The 12,448-nt window shown below is 44.9% G+C and overlaps 1 protein-coding gene across 19 annotated transcripts in view; it reads right to left on the bottom strand.

Annotated features, from left to right (window-relative positions):
- Window positions 1–12,448, bottom strand: part of FBRSL1 (fibrosin like 1) — a 508,705-nt gene that overhangs the window by 316,737 nt on the left and 179,520 nt on the right. The window lies entirely within an intron of this gene.

Consider the following 12,448-nt stretch of genomic DNA (forward strand, 5'->3'; position numbering starts at 1 on the left):
GCCTAAGGAGAAATGCATTTCAGGTCCTCCAAATCCCCATCACCCCTACCACTGTCACTCTTCAACTCCTGCAACAGCAAAAAAATACATTCTGGGTAAAATCCCCAAACAATCCCCCAACAGATGAACAGACTGTGCTCTGCACTAGGAAGGGAACAAACCCTCTACCCAGGGTCTGTGTTAGTCCCACCTTCCCTCCCAGCACCAAATCTGTCAACAGTTGACTTCTGCAATTACATACTGAGCATCACTGGGAGGACCAGCACCCTCATCTCCAGCTCCAATCCCTTGGTGAAGGGGATTCTCCTGCCCCCACTCATCACCAAGAAGAAATCTGCCTTGGCTCTTGCAGAGAAGCAGGACACGTCAGCCACAGGATTAACAGAGCATAAGTGGGGTGCAAACAATGAGTTATCCACAACTTGATCCACATTACCAGCTTAATTTCTGGCTGTTTACCCTACTGGCCATACAGCTTCTTCTGTAAATGCTTCAAGCTTCATCTTAGAACAATTCAGGTCCTTGTTCCCTTGACAATCCTTGGCCAAATCCTGCTCCTAAGGACATCTGGTCACTGTTGGTATGCCCTCTCACAGAAATTAAGACTACAGTGTTCCCTTACAGCAGCTGTATCTCTCCTATTAATTTGCTTTTACCCAACTATTTGCACCGCCATCAAACATCCTAAGCTGTCTGTATCAATATTTGGGTTGCTGGTTTATTTTGCTTTCTAGCTTGTTTCCATTTATGGTGTGCTTCTCCATTTAATATTAAATCGACAGTGACAGATCATCACCCTTTTTCTAAATTCACTAAATGGTTTAATAATATAATTTTGAGAAACAGATTTGTGGCTCGCACGCACACACACACCAAGGCAAAATAAAAATGACAGCACATTTGAACAAGGCAGCAATAAAACAGTGATAGTAATAAAGAATAAAACTGCTATATCAGGTTGCCATGGGAACCAGCATTCAAGGACTCCAGGTAACGTTGTAAAACATGCCACTGAGCATAAAGCAGCTAAGCAGGTTAAGAGGTTATTTATTAGGCTGCGACACGTTGTGCAGTGCCCTCTGGTGAGAGCGCAAGAGAGGCACAAACGGGCTCCAAATGAGGCAGAAGATCCAAGAATTTGTGCCCCAGGAGCATCACCTGGGAACTGCCAGCTTGGCAGCTGCACCACTGGGAAGGGACGGCGAGGGCCACAGGTAGGGCTGGGACAGAGCCAGGGAGAGGTGACGCCGGGACACACACCCACAGCCACTTTAATCTCCCTCCCGCTGGAGCCAAGAGCACCACAGCACACAAAGGGAGCCATCGAGGGCTCCGGGAAACATCTCAGTAGGTGGCATCTGCCAACCTCTCAAAGTGTTGCTTTTCCTGCCCAGGGTAATGGGACCAGCTAAGATGAAAGCTGCTGTGATTGAGCCAGTAAACCCAATCCTTGGTCACAGTGTGTTTTCTCAAGGACTGAAAGTGTAACTTGTTCCATGCCCAGAAATTTCACTAAAATTAGCAGCAGTTTCCCACTTAGAGGAGTTGCAAAACCAGGCTCAGAGTCCCTGGAGCACCTCATGCTGCGTGTCCACAGAGTAGCACAGAGAAATAACTCAACGAGCTAAGAGCCCACGTGCAAACAACAAAAAAGCAATTCAGTAATTCGATTCAACTCAAGGTAAAACCAGCCTAAGCTGTCCTGTCCTACGCAAGAGAAAAATACAGAGATACCAATCCAACACAAGATGCTCTTGAGCATCCTGACAAGGTAGAACCTTCCCATGATAGCACAGCCTCACACACAGCAGAGGATGCTGCAAAGCCCTCTGAGTGCAACATCTGCACCCTCACCATGACACTCAGGCTCATGAGCAGGTGTGTGGCTGATGGCCACATCCACATCTGCAAACAGCACACACCCAAGCCTCTTTCCAGGTACCATCAGTTCACATTAAGCATTTACATGGGGGAGCAGAATGGGTTGCATATGAATATCACAGTACAGGATTTTCTTTTTTCCCCACAGGCCTTCCTGTAGGGAAATCAATAGAAAATCTAGTTAAATGATTTTGAATAAACACTGTTAACATTCTGTATTGATTGGCTCCTGCAAAACTGGATCAGAGCTAACACCATCCTGATCCATCATCCTTCCCATTACACCTAAAATAACGGAAATCCTAACAGAGAGAGGATGATTTTTAAGCCTGCCAAAACCTGCTAAACACAAGGCATGGCTGGATTAGCTTTTTCTATCAGCAAAGCCAGCCTATTTAGCCTAATATTCAGCAGGGCTTTCCATGCAGCTTTCCTGTTGGGATGAGGGTCAGTGCATGCCCAGCCTGCCAGCACTACTCTGCCAATAGCCAGCTCCAGGACCCACTGCAGCTCTGTGGCTAGCAGCAGATCTGGATTTGTCTTTAAAGTGCAGAAATACTGCTGGGAGGTGGAGGGGGGCTGGAACACGAAACCCATCTCTCCTTGTTTTCCCCTGCACCGTTAAAGCTGTCAATTCAATTCTCCTCCCACTAAGTGGCACCAATGCACCGCAAACCACAACGAAAACATCTGTACAGACAGCTTATAAATAAATATTCCCCTGTCTTCCCGAGTCTGGCCCACAGCAGGGGAAACCAAACCAGTGGGGTCTGGGAAGGGGCGGTGGGGCTGCCTCGGGCCGGCTCTGCTGCCAGCACTGCCCCAGCACCACGGCCACGGCTCTCCCCCTCAGGAACACTTGGATTATGTTTCCATGAAGGAAATGCAGCTTCCAGGGACACGAGAGAAAAAGGCAAAGAGGCAATGCTTGTTAATTGTACACCCAGCAGATGCTCTGGCTTTGAGAAGGGGTGCAGGGACAGCAGCAGACACAGACCCATGAAGCTTTGGGCCAAGCCCAACCCGGACTCCCCGCAGTTGAACTGCACATAATCTACACCACAAATCACACCCCGAATGCTGGGCACTGCTGTTTTTCCTCCAGACAGCCCTTGGGAGGCCCTTTTGTTCAGGAGAGCTGTAAGCACTGCCCTGAGCTCCCAGCTGAACCACCCCAGGCTCTGCCCAGCATCGCCCGCCCAACACTTGTGGTACAAGAGAGCAGGTATGTGGGGTGGGGACAGCTCTCCTGGAAATCAAATCTGCTGTAAGAAACCCAAATCTATAGCTCAAACTTACTGTAGCTGGGAAAAGGTTGCAAAATAACAAACCCTAATTTTGCTGACCATCACCCAAGAGCAGAAGCCAACAGGGAAAAATGTCTAGGAACTGTCTTTTCATCAGTGCTCTTGAGAGAAGTGATAATTAGCCAAAAATACCAATACAAATGGCAACAATGAGCAGTCTGGGACATCAGTTTCCCTTGTCACAGCCTGCCATTTGGAAGAGTGATGCTGATGGTCCCTGCTAAGTGGGGAAACAAGGCCGTGTGTTGAGCAGAGAGCAAAGGATGCCCTGTTCAAACTGGCAGGTCACCTCTGTATTAACATATGAAAATTAGCAATATGCAATGGCCACAGAGCAATAACTTGCCTTCATCTACAACAGAGCTGAAGAGACACAATCACCACCTTTTTAACTACAGCAAATCTGAGCAGTTATCCCTGAGGGGAGGAAAATATCCCTAAGGGGCGGAAGAAAGACTTCATAGGCGCCTCCTGAGTTTGTTTGTTTTCAAAACAACACTCACAGATGTAGTACTGACACTAAACCTCCTGTGCACTGGAACCAAAACAGGGAATAAAAGAATCCCCCTGGTCCTGAAGCATTACAACTCTCCTACACTGAGAACCAGGGCATCACGTCCCTGGCCATGGATGTTGAGTTGCTTCTTTATGCTCCTTCCACCTTCCCCCATGCAATATCCAACAACTGATTATTCTGTTGTTTGCAGTAGACTGAAGTAATTAAGCTTAACCCTAGTCCTGTGGGAGTCCCAGAGAAGGTTACTGATCCACAGGCATGACATGCTGTTATTTATAGCTGATTAAGTTCTATTTATCTACATTTAAATGTTGCAGGAGATGGGAAGAGATCCCAAAACACATCTGTGTCTTATTAGAAACACCAGCTGTGTGTGGTAGCTTAAAGTTTGCCTTTCTTGAGAGGTTATAAGGGAAAAAAAAACCCCAACCCTGAATAATTCAAATTCTTCACTGTAGCTAAGTAAATTGGTGTGGTTTAGTCATAATCTTCAAGATGTAAGTCTGTCATCCCATGCAACTGACCTGCTTCTGGGGTCAAACTCAACCCCAAAATTAGCCAGGCCACTTTGAAGCTGTTCTGGGCACTGTAATTGCATTTAGTTTTTACTGTAAGACTGTTCATGTCTTAAGAGACATGAGAAAGGTGACCAGTAGGTCATCAACCAGATCTGTAGAGGCCTAACTTCTGAGCCTCTATGCATTTCATAACAGCACTGTGGTTTCACTAGGTAGACAGTCTTCATATATATGCTCTATTTCCCCCCCACACACACAGAGGAAGATGAGCAAACTGAGGGGAGGCAGTTCTGTCACCACCTGTTCCTTTTGAGAGATGAGGTGCTAGGGCCCACAGGAACAACTGAGCCTGGTATTAAAACCCTTGTGTGACTTCAATTACTGCATTTTTGGTGGCAGAGAACAGCAATAAAAATACTTGCATATAGGAGATACAAAGAGTTTCAAGAATAGTATAATAATAACTCAAAGTCAGGCTCTAGAGGAAGGGACACCACTGCCCTGTCACTATTAGCACCAAATCACAAGAGGCACTGCAGAGTTTACCTCCTAATTGCCAAAGCAGAAAGTAATGAAGGAAATGGTAAGCTGGTATCTCCTTCTGGTCGAAGCATCCAGACAGTAAGAGTGGGATAGAGCAGGAATGTCTGGGTCTTGTGGCTGCAGAACTGCAACTCTCCTTAAGATGCTCCTTAAGAACCAGAAGAACGATCTGTCATCTCCTTCCTTATCTCACTGCTTTGTGTGCAAGCCATGTGAGAGTTATGAGACCTTCCCTGGCAACTGTTCCAGCCCAGAAGAGCTGGTTGAGTTTCACTTTTAGCATCACCTGAAATGGAGCCGAGATTCAAAATGAAACTTTAAAGTAAAAAGCAAAATCTCTGGGTTTTGCAAAGAACACTTTGAAATGCCTCACCAAGGCTTTGACACCTCCTTCTCGCACAGGAATCAGTGAGACTGTACCCACGGGAGCTCTGTGAATCTGTGCATCTCGAGGGGAAGGCACCCACAGGGACTACTTTCACCCAAGCCACTGCCTGCAACCTTCTCATGGACGATTACCCAGCTGTCAGTCACCCCACCACGATCAAAGTGCCAGCAGCCAGCTCACGTTAGGCTTCCTTGGCAATGCTGGCAATGCTCTCACACACTCTGACCTGGGTGCCAAAAGCCACCCCACTTTCCTTGGGCAAGTTCTCCTCAAGCTCCCGGCTCTGCCCATGCCCATCCAATGCCAAGGCGAGCAACTCCTTGCTCTGCCCAGCCCCTGCCCACATCCACTGCAGTGATGCAGCTGTGGGCTGATATCAACAGAGCGTTAAACCTCAAATTAGAGCATGGCTGGAGCGAGCCTGGGATGTTTCCAGTTTCCCCCAGGAAGGCAGTGCTGCCAGCTCTTTGTTTTGTTGCGAGGCATGTGATAATTTGGCATCGTCCTCTACGTTCTGAAATTTGCTGGAACAAAAGAAATGTTGAGCTTTCATTAAGAGGAAAAAACAGAGTGTACAGTCTCAAGTCATAAACACAGACTTGAAAATACAGCCCATGAACGCCTGAACACAATTAAGAAGACTCTAAATCAGTACTCATTAAGTATCTCAGTTGCTGGGTAGCTTATTTGTTCATTCTTATTATTTGATTAGATTAGGTAACTCAAATAGTTTGGAGTTGTATTTCTGCTGTGGTTCATCTTTTGCCTTATTACTCTTTCACAAGCCTTCTGTACAACCCTAAGGAAATCAAGTGGTCACCCAACAGCTCAGTCCAGTATTTCCAAAAATAGAGTCTGATCTTTTATTTCTTCCAAGTTTGATTGCCCTACTTAGGGCTAGAGATGATTTACACTGTGCCTCTCCAAATGTGTCCCCTATTGGTACCTAAGTAACACAAAACCCAACAAACTACCATCATACCATAAAACCAACCTCCACAGTCTCAAAAACTAATCTGTTCTCAGACAGGAACCAGAACTTAACACAAATTCTGCCCCATTAACAACCTGTCATGCATATGCTCTCATCCACATATAAAGAAAAAAGTTTTAGCTCACCGTGATCTTTTAAAACTGATGTTTTGAGATATAACCAATATACAGAGCTATAATCACTTAAATTTCTCTTACTGGTGCTTTTAGATGACATCTTTCAGCAGTTGCAAGTGTACATGGGCGTACATTCAGTGAGTCAACTGCCAAAAAGGTTCCTCCCATATTACAGGAAAAATATAAAACATTTCAGTTTAAAAACAAAGAAAAAACAACAAAAAACCAAAACCAACGATCAAGCAAAGTCTGGTTATTCCAGAGTACAGTTTCCCCCTGGTACTTTGTGTTGCAACTATTTACATATCCCCAGATAGTCAAACTCATGTGGTCCAAAGTTTTGTTGTGGACTTTGTGGAACACGTTGTGCCTGAGCCAACTGGAGCAGCCTCAGTGTGTTATCAGCTGACCCATGGAACAGGGGATACACTGCATTTGCTACCAGAGCGAGAAAAACCAAAACCCACTGAGCTACACAAACCACAACAGAATGCAAAGAGACAAATTCAAGCCCACTTGAAGAAACAGGCTTGAAGAAACCCACCACACTGGTTTCCATCACCATTTCTCCCATTCATGACATGCACACATGGGATGAGTTCAACTGGAGGCTTGTTACCAGCTTCTATCTAAAAAAAAAACCCTTATAAGATCACAACCCCAAAAAGATAACACAGTCAAAAATAGTAAAAAACAACACAAATGTACTGCCACGAACACCAGGTAGATTTTTCAAGGGCTGGTATTTTACATCCCCATTAAACGAACTGCTGTAAACCAATGGACTACTACAGGAACTTTTGGAAGGTACCAGGAGAAAGCTCCCGAGTGTGCTGAACGACCCAGCCTTCTGTATCCTCATGGATTCTGCAGCTGTGTACAGCTCAGATGGCAAGAGGTGCAGCGCTACCTGGCTGATGTTCTTCCCTCAGCATTCACCTCCACTCCTCAGCAGGTCCCTCCTCCAGCACATGCACCGCTTCCCAAGAGCGCTCAAAATAACGAGGATCTAAAACAAGAGCTTAAAGCACTTAAACAAAAACACGAAACAAAAGAAGAGAAGGGGGGCGGAGGGGAGGAAAAAAAAAAGTAGTGGAATAAATCCAACCGCAGCTCTCACAGCTCAGAGCCCCCAGCAAGTGCCAGCGGTTTCAAAAGAGCTGTAATCTCTAAACTGTTATCAAGGTTTTATCGCACTCCAGTTCTTATCTAAAGCAAACAATCACTAGAACAGCAGCTGATAAGGCATCCTGACAAGGTAATTTCAGCAATTTAAATCTACTGCCTCAGCCATCATACACGGAGAATATTTTTAACACCCTTTCCAGTTTAACCTCTAATCTCTCTTCCTCTGTTCTTTCCAAACACAGGGCCAGTTTTTCTCCCTGGCAGGCAGGCAACACTTCCTGCCATCGCCGGTGTCACGGGCAGGTGCCCTTTGAGCTCTGCCTTTGGCTGCACAGCCCGTCCACCAACACCAGCTTGCTTAATCAAAAGGATCATTATTTCCCCCCTGAATTCAAGTGGCCATTTTGCCCGGGCTTGACAAAGGTCCGTCGTTCAGAGCGGTGGCTCCATCTGTCACAAGCTGCTGTGTGGGAGAGGAGGGAACTCAGAGGCAGCAAACACGAGGCAGGATCAGCCCCAGCCCTGGTGTAACTGGGTGTAACACAACAGAAATCCATTCTCTGCAGCCCTGGGGGATTTTCACCTACAACATCTCACCCACATGTCACAAGGCAGGATTAGCTCAGTGTCTCATCTTCCAGAATCATTCACTGGCCAGAAAACCCAGCATCTTTTTCTACATTTTTGCTTGCAACAGGCTTTTTACAGCAGGCCAGGCTTTGATTTATGGGACATCTGAAAACAATTATTCATGCTAAATGTAGCTGGCAAGTGACATACAAAACCAAACCAAAACCAGCCACCTCAAGTGGACAGAAGCACCAAGCCATCTGATGCAATTTCCTCTGGACACCAGACACCGCCTTGACACAATTCCTAATTATTTCTCTCCTTATGCTGGAGCAGAAAACTGACTATTAAACTGCTAAGACATTCCTATGTCTCCAAAGCCAAGCAGCAACTTTCCTGTATCACATAACGTTTATGTACACAGGACAGGGCAGAGCAGCTCTAGAAGCAAAGGAGTGATCCCCATGGATCTCCACAGCTCCTGTGAGGCCAGGGAGCCAAGCACAGCTCTTGTGCAACTGCCTCGGGCACACCCAGCACCTGCAAGTGCATCAGAAAGAGCAGCCAGAGCCAGTGGAGTTACCCAAGCAATGAGAGGAAAGTTCCTGCAGTAACTTGTAGCCAGGTCCCTCTGCAGTGCCCTAACTGTGTCAGAACCCTTGTCCTCAAAGGGACAGAAGGGGAACAGTGCAAACCAGAGAAACTGCTCAATTCCCTCAGGTTGAACTTTCTAAAGCAGGAAAGGGAATTCCAAGATTTCTTGGCATATGCACACAAGGGGGGGTGGAAAAAACACCAAGAAAACCAACCAGACACTGCAAACCCCAAGAAATACCTTCACTAAAGATGGAAAATTCCTTTACATCCTATTTCAAAACCTTTCTTCAATCAAAAGTTAATGAATCAAGAGACAAACCAGATGCAAACTCCCATTTTCCTCTATAAATCAGTGTCTGACATGTGAAATGCAAACTAATTTGTTTAAATTACAAGACTTAAATGTGGTTATAGAAATAATAGAGTGTCTTCGGATTTTAATCAGAAAAAATATATCCTGAGTTACAGAAAAATTACCCAGCACAAGTAGGAACAGAACTATAAATACACCATGGTAGCCTCTGCTTGCCCAAAGAGAGATGAGTTATTTCCCTTCTCTTAAGAGTCTGAAGACCAATAATTTTTTCATCCCTGAATACCTCCTGTTGGAACAGCACTGGGTCTCTGGCACCATGGAAACCTATCAGTTGTTAACTGATTTACTGGGTATGAAAATCTTGATGTGTATGAATATTGCTCTAAAGGAGGTGACATCAAGATCCAGACAGCATGAGTGTGTAACATGAAGGAAGAAAGTAACCATCTAGTTCTAAAAGGCATGCAGTTTGTATTAAAATATGCATTATCTCTGTGTATTAAAATATGCATTATCTTTGTGTTTCTCCTTCCTGGCTTTTTTGAGAGGTTTTTTGGGCTGGATGTTGTATTCAAAGGGGTTTCTACTGTATAATGTTTGCACAGATTGTGCATTACCCTGGGTGCAACTGCTCTGCTCCAAGAACAAATGGACATTACAGTTCCTTCAACCAAGAGGAGTGCACAGCAGACTCGCCTGTGAAAGCACAGTTATGATCCATCCACTCAGCATTTAAAATATCCAATCCAACCTGCCATAAACTGTCACTTCAGGCATTTATGGCAGACAGTAAACACATGCTTATCAGAGAACAACTGCACCCTGTGAGCTCAGCCAATGGAGCAGTATTTCTTATCAAATCAATGGCTTATCAGGGACCTTAACAAAAATAAAGGTTACACCATATGGTCTCCTCCTTTTTACCTCTGCTCCATCAAGATGTACAACTTCAATTAAAGCCACGTTGCTCAGGCTTTGTAGATTTGCTTCCTCCTTGCCTGCCCTTGAAAGCAAAAGCCAACCTTTAGAGCAAGGCACGTGGGAATGATCCCGATCAGAAGTTGTGCTGAGCTGGACAAACAGTGCATTGCCCCAGCTTTTGCCATCGGGGGCCCCCAGAGGTGCCACTGCCCTGCACAGATCAATGCCCAACGTGGCAGTGGGGACTGCCCGTCCCTGCCCCTGCTCTGCAGCCACAACACCGAGATCGTGAGGCACCAGGAGTGAGGCAGCACCTCTGCCAGGGGCTGGCAGGGATGTTTGCACAGCCACTGGAGTCACGTGGAGACCACTGCTGCTGCTGCTGCTGCTGCTGCTTTGGTTATCCCAATTAACAGATGAAAACAAACACGGCGTAACAAAACAGAACACAACTCGCATTCCCTTATGCCTGCCTCTCATCAGGAGCTGTCTGAAAATGTTAGGTCTAGATCTACCTCATCTGATGTAAATTAACCTGAAAAATGGAATTGGCCTGTAAAGTGGCCTGTTCTTTTCCTCTACTTTTTACAAGATCTAAGAATAAAACATTTGGGGTCTATAATCTGCTCCTGACAACACTTGATTTTGCTGACTTGTACAGTGTGGAACAAGAGACATTCATTTGTACTTGAGACAGATTTTAATCAGTATTATTCAAATTGCTGCAGTGATATTCACAAGGTTTTGAGAGCATCAAACTCACTTTTCTCTGTGCCATCACCAAAAGCAATCAGCACAATATTTTTCTTACAAGCTGAAAAGACATCTTCCCACGATTCTGCTGCCATGTTGCCAACATACACCCTTCTCCAGGGCTTTGCTAAGCCCAAAATGCAATTTGGCCACTGCTGCTCACAATTCTTACAGCCTACCACAGATGGCAATGACTCCAAACTGCAGCAGACTAGGAATCTATATGTGTGATATTCCTTTCAGATAAGGAGCCTTTCCCAGCTCACGTTATTACACTGAATTGAGGTAAACTGCTGAGAGAGCCACGGGGTGAAGCTCTTTTGGTTCATTTCCTCCTTGTAAACAAGCCCCAAAAATCTGGGGGCTGCTGAAAACACTGCATAGGATAACAGCTCTGCCCTGAGGAGCATCCTGCCACCTCAGCTTCCTGGTACCACACCTCCTTCCCGTGCTGCAGCCTGAGCTCCTCCTTGCATGACTAGGAATACCCTCCATTTAGAAAAGCTTTCTTTTTGGTTAGCTGTTAGCTGGTTTGGTTGTGGATTTTTTTTTTTCATTAAAATCTTTAAAAATTGCTACTCATCTATTTTTTTCAATACCACTGACAACTTCTTTGCCAAGAAAAAAAATTACAGCACGTACAATTTATTATTTTTTTAAGCATCGTTGCCATTGTCATATTGTTCATAAATCTGTCCTGTCTTCTCAGATTACCTGTGTCTGCTGTTCTTACCAAGCCAGGTTAAATTTAGTCCTAATGTAACGCACTTACTACTCAGAGAACTCATAAACACAAACCCTCCTTGATAAGCAAGCAATAAAAACCTGTTCTTTATTGCCACCAAGGTAATTCATACTTTAATATATCTATTATTTCAGTACTAAGATTATTTTGCTGCAGCAAATTGAATTCGTCATGAAGGAAATAAAAGAAAATGCATGAGAAATGCTGAAGCAAAACTCAGATTCTGTGAGAGACTAGAGAACAAGAAATTTCAGAGAAACTGAAGGTAGTACTGATACTACAAAAGAGGATAACTTACAATAACATTATTTCTCATAGTGTTGCTGAGATAATTTGAAGAATGTCAAGACTAAGCACTTCTATACAGCACTTCATCTGAGACTATCAGAGAACAGGCATTAAACAGTTCACTTCACTGCTGCCTCAAGGACAGGATTTCCAGCTTCCAGCAAACCAACCTGCAGTAGGCAAAAGGCTGCAAGAGGTCTTGTTTCTGACTCATGCTTTCTCACTGTTGCAAAATCCTTCCTTTTCCACAGCCTAGATCTGATTTGCAAATTATTATTCTCTTCCTGGTGCGCAAAAAAAATTGGGAGTGGGTTGAAAGATCATGGGCAGTCCTGAGAATTCACTCAATTTGTGCAAAGATTTAGAAGGCAAGTTAACCATCTGCTGCATGTTAGAACAGCTGAGACTCAGAACTCCTGCTCCTGTTTGTGATCTTAACTCCACAGGCTCCAGAAATGTATTCATTAACACCAATTTTTTGTATTCAGAGGATCAGACACCACACTCATCATCCCAAACCCCTGCTCGACGCTTTGTACCACACAACAATTTTTGATCAATACTGATGTGATTCACAAATTGAGAGCGGATTTGGAAGTATGGTTTCTATTTCATTCCTTCGGAGTAAAACCTTAATTACAGGGAGGCTAAAATTTTCTTTTTTTTTTCCCCCCAAGAGGAGGATGGCAACTGGTTCATTTCCATTCACCAGGCAATGTCACAGAACCGGTATTTCAGCAAGGAAGCTTTATTACACTTTATTGTGAGACTGGAATCAAGCAGCTCAACATGAGCTGCAGCCAACACAAGCCAAACTCTTCCCACTCCAGGCAGGTCCTGCAGTGTGAGGTGAGTTGTTCCCCAGT

Source organism: Corapipo altera, unplaced genomic scaffold, assembly GCF_003945725.1.
Source record: "Corapipo altera isolate COAL_440 unplaced genomic scaffold, ASM394572v1 67, whole genome shotgun sequence".
NCBI lineage: Eukaryota > Metazoa > Chordata > Aves > Passeriformes > Pipridae > Corapipo > Corapipo altera.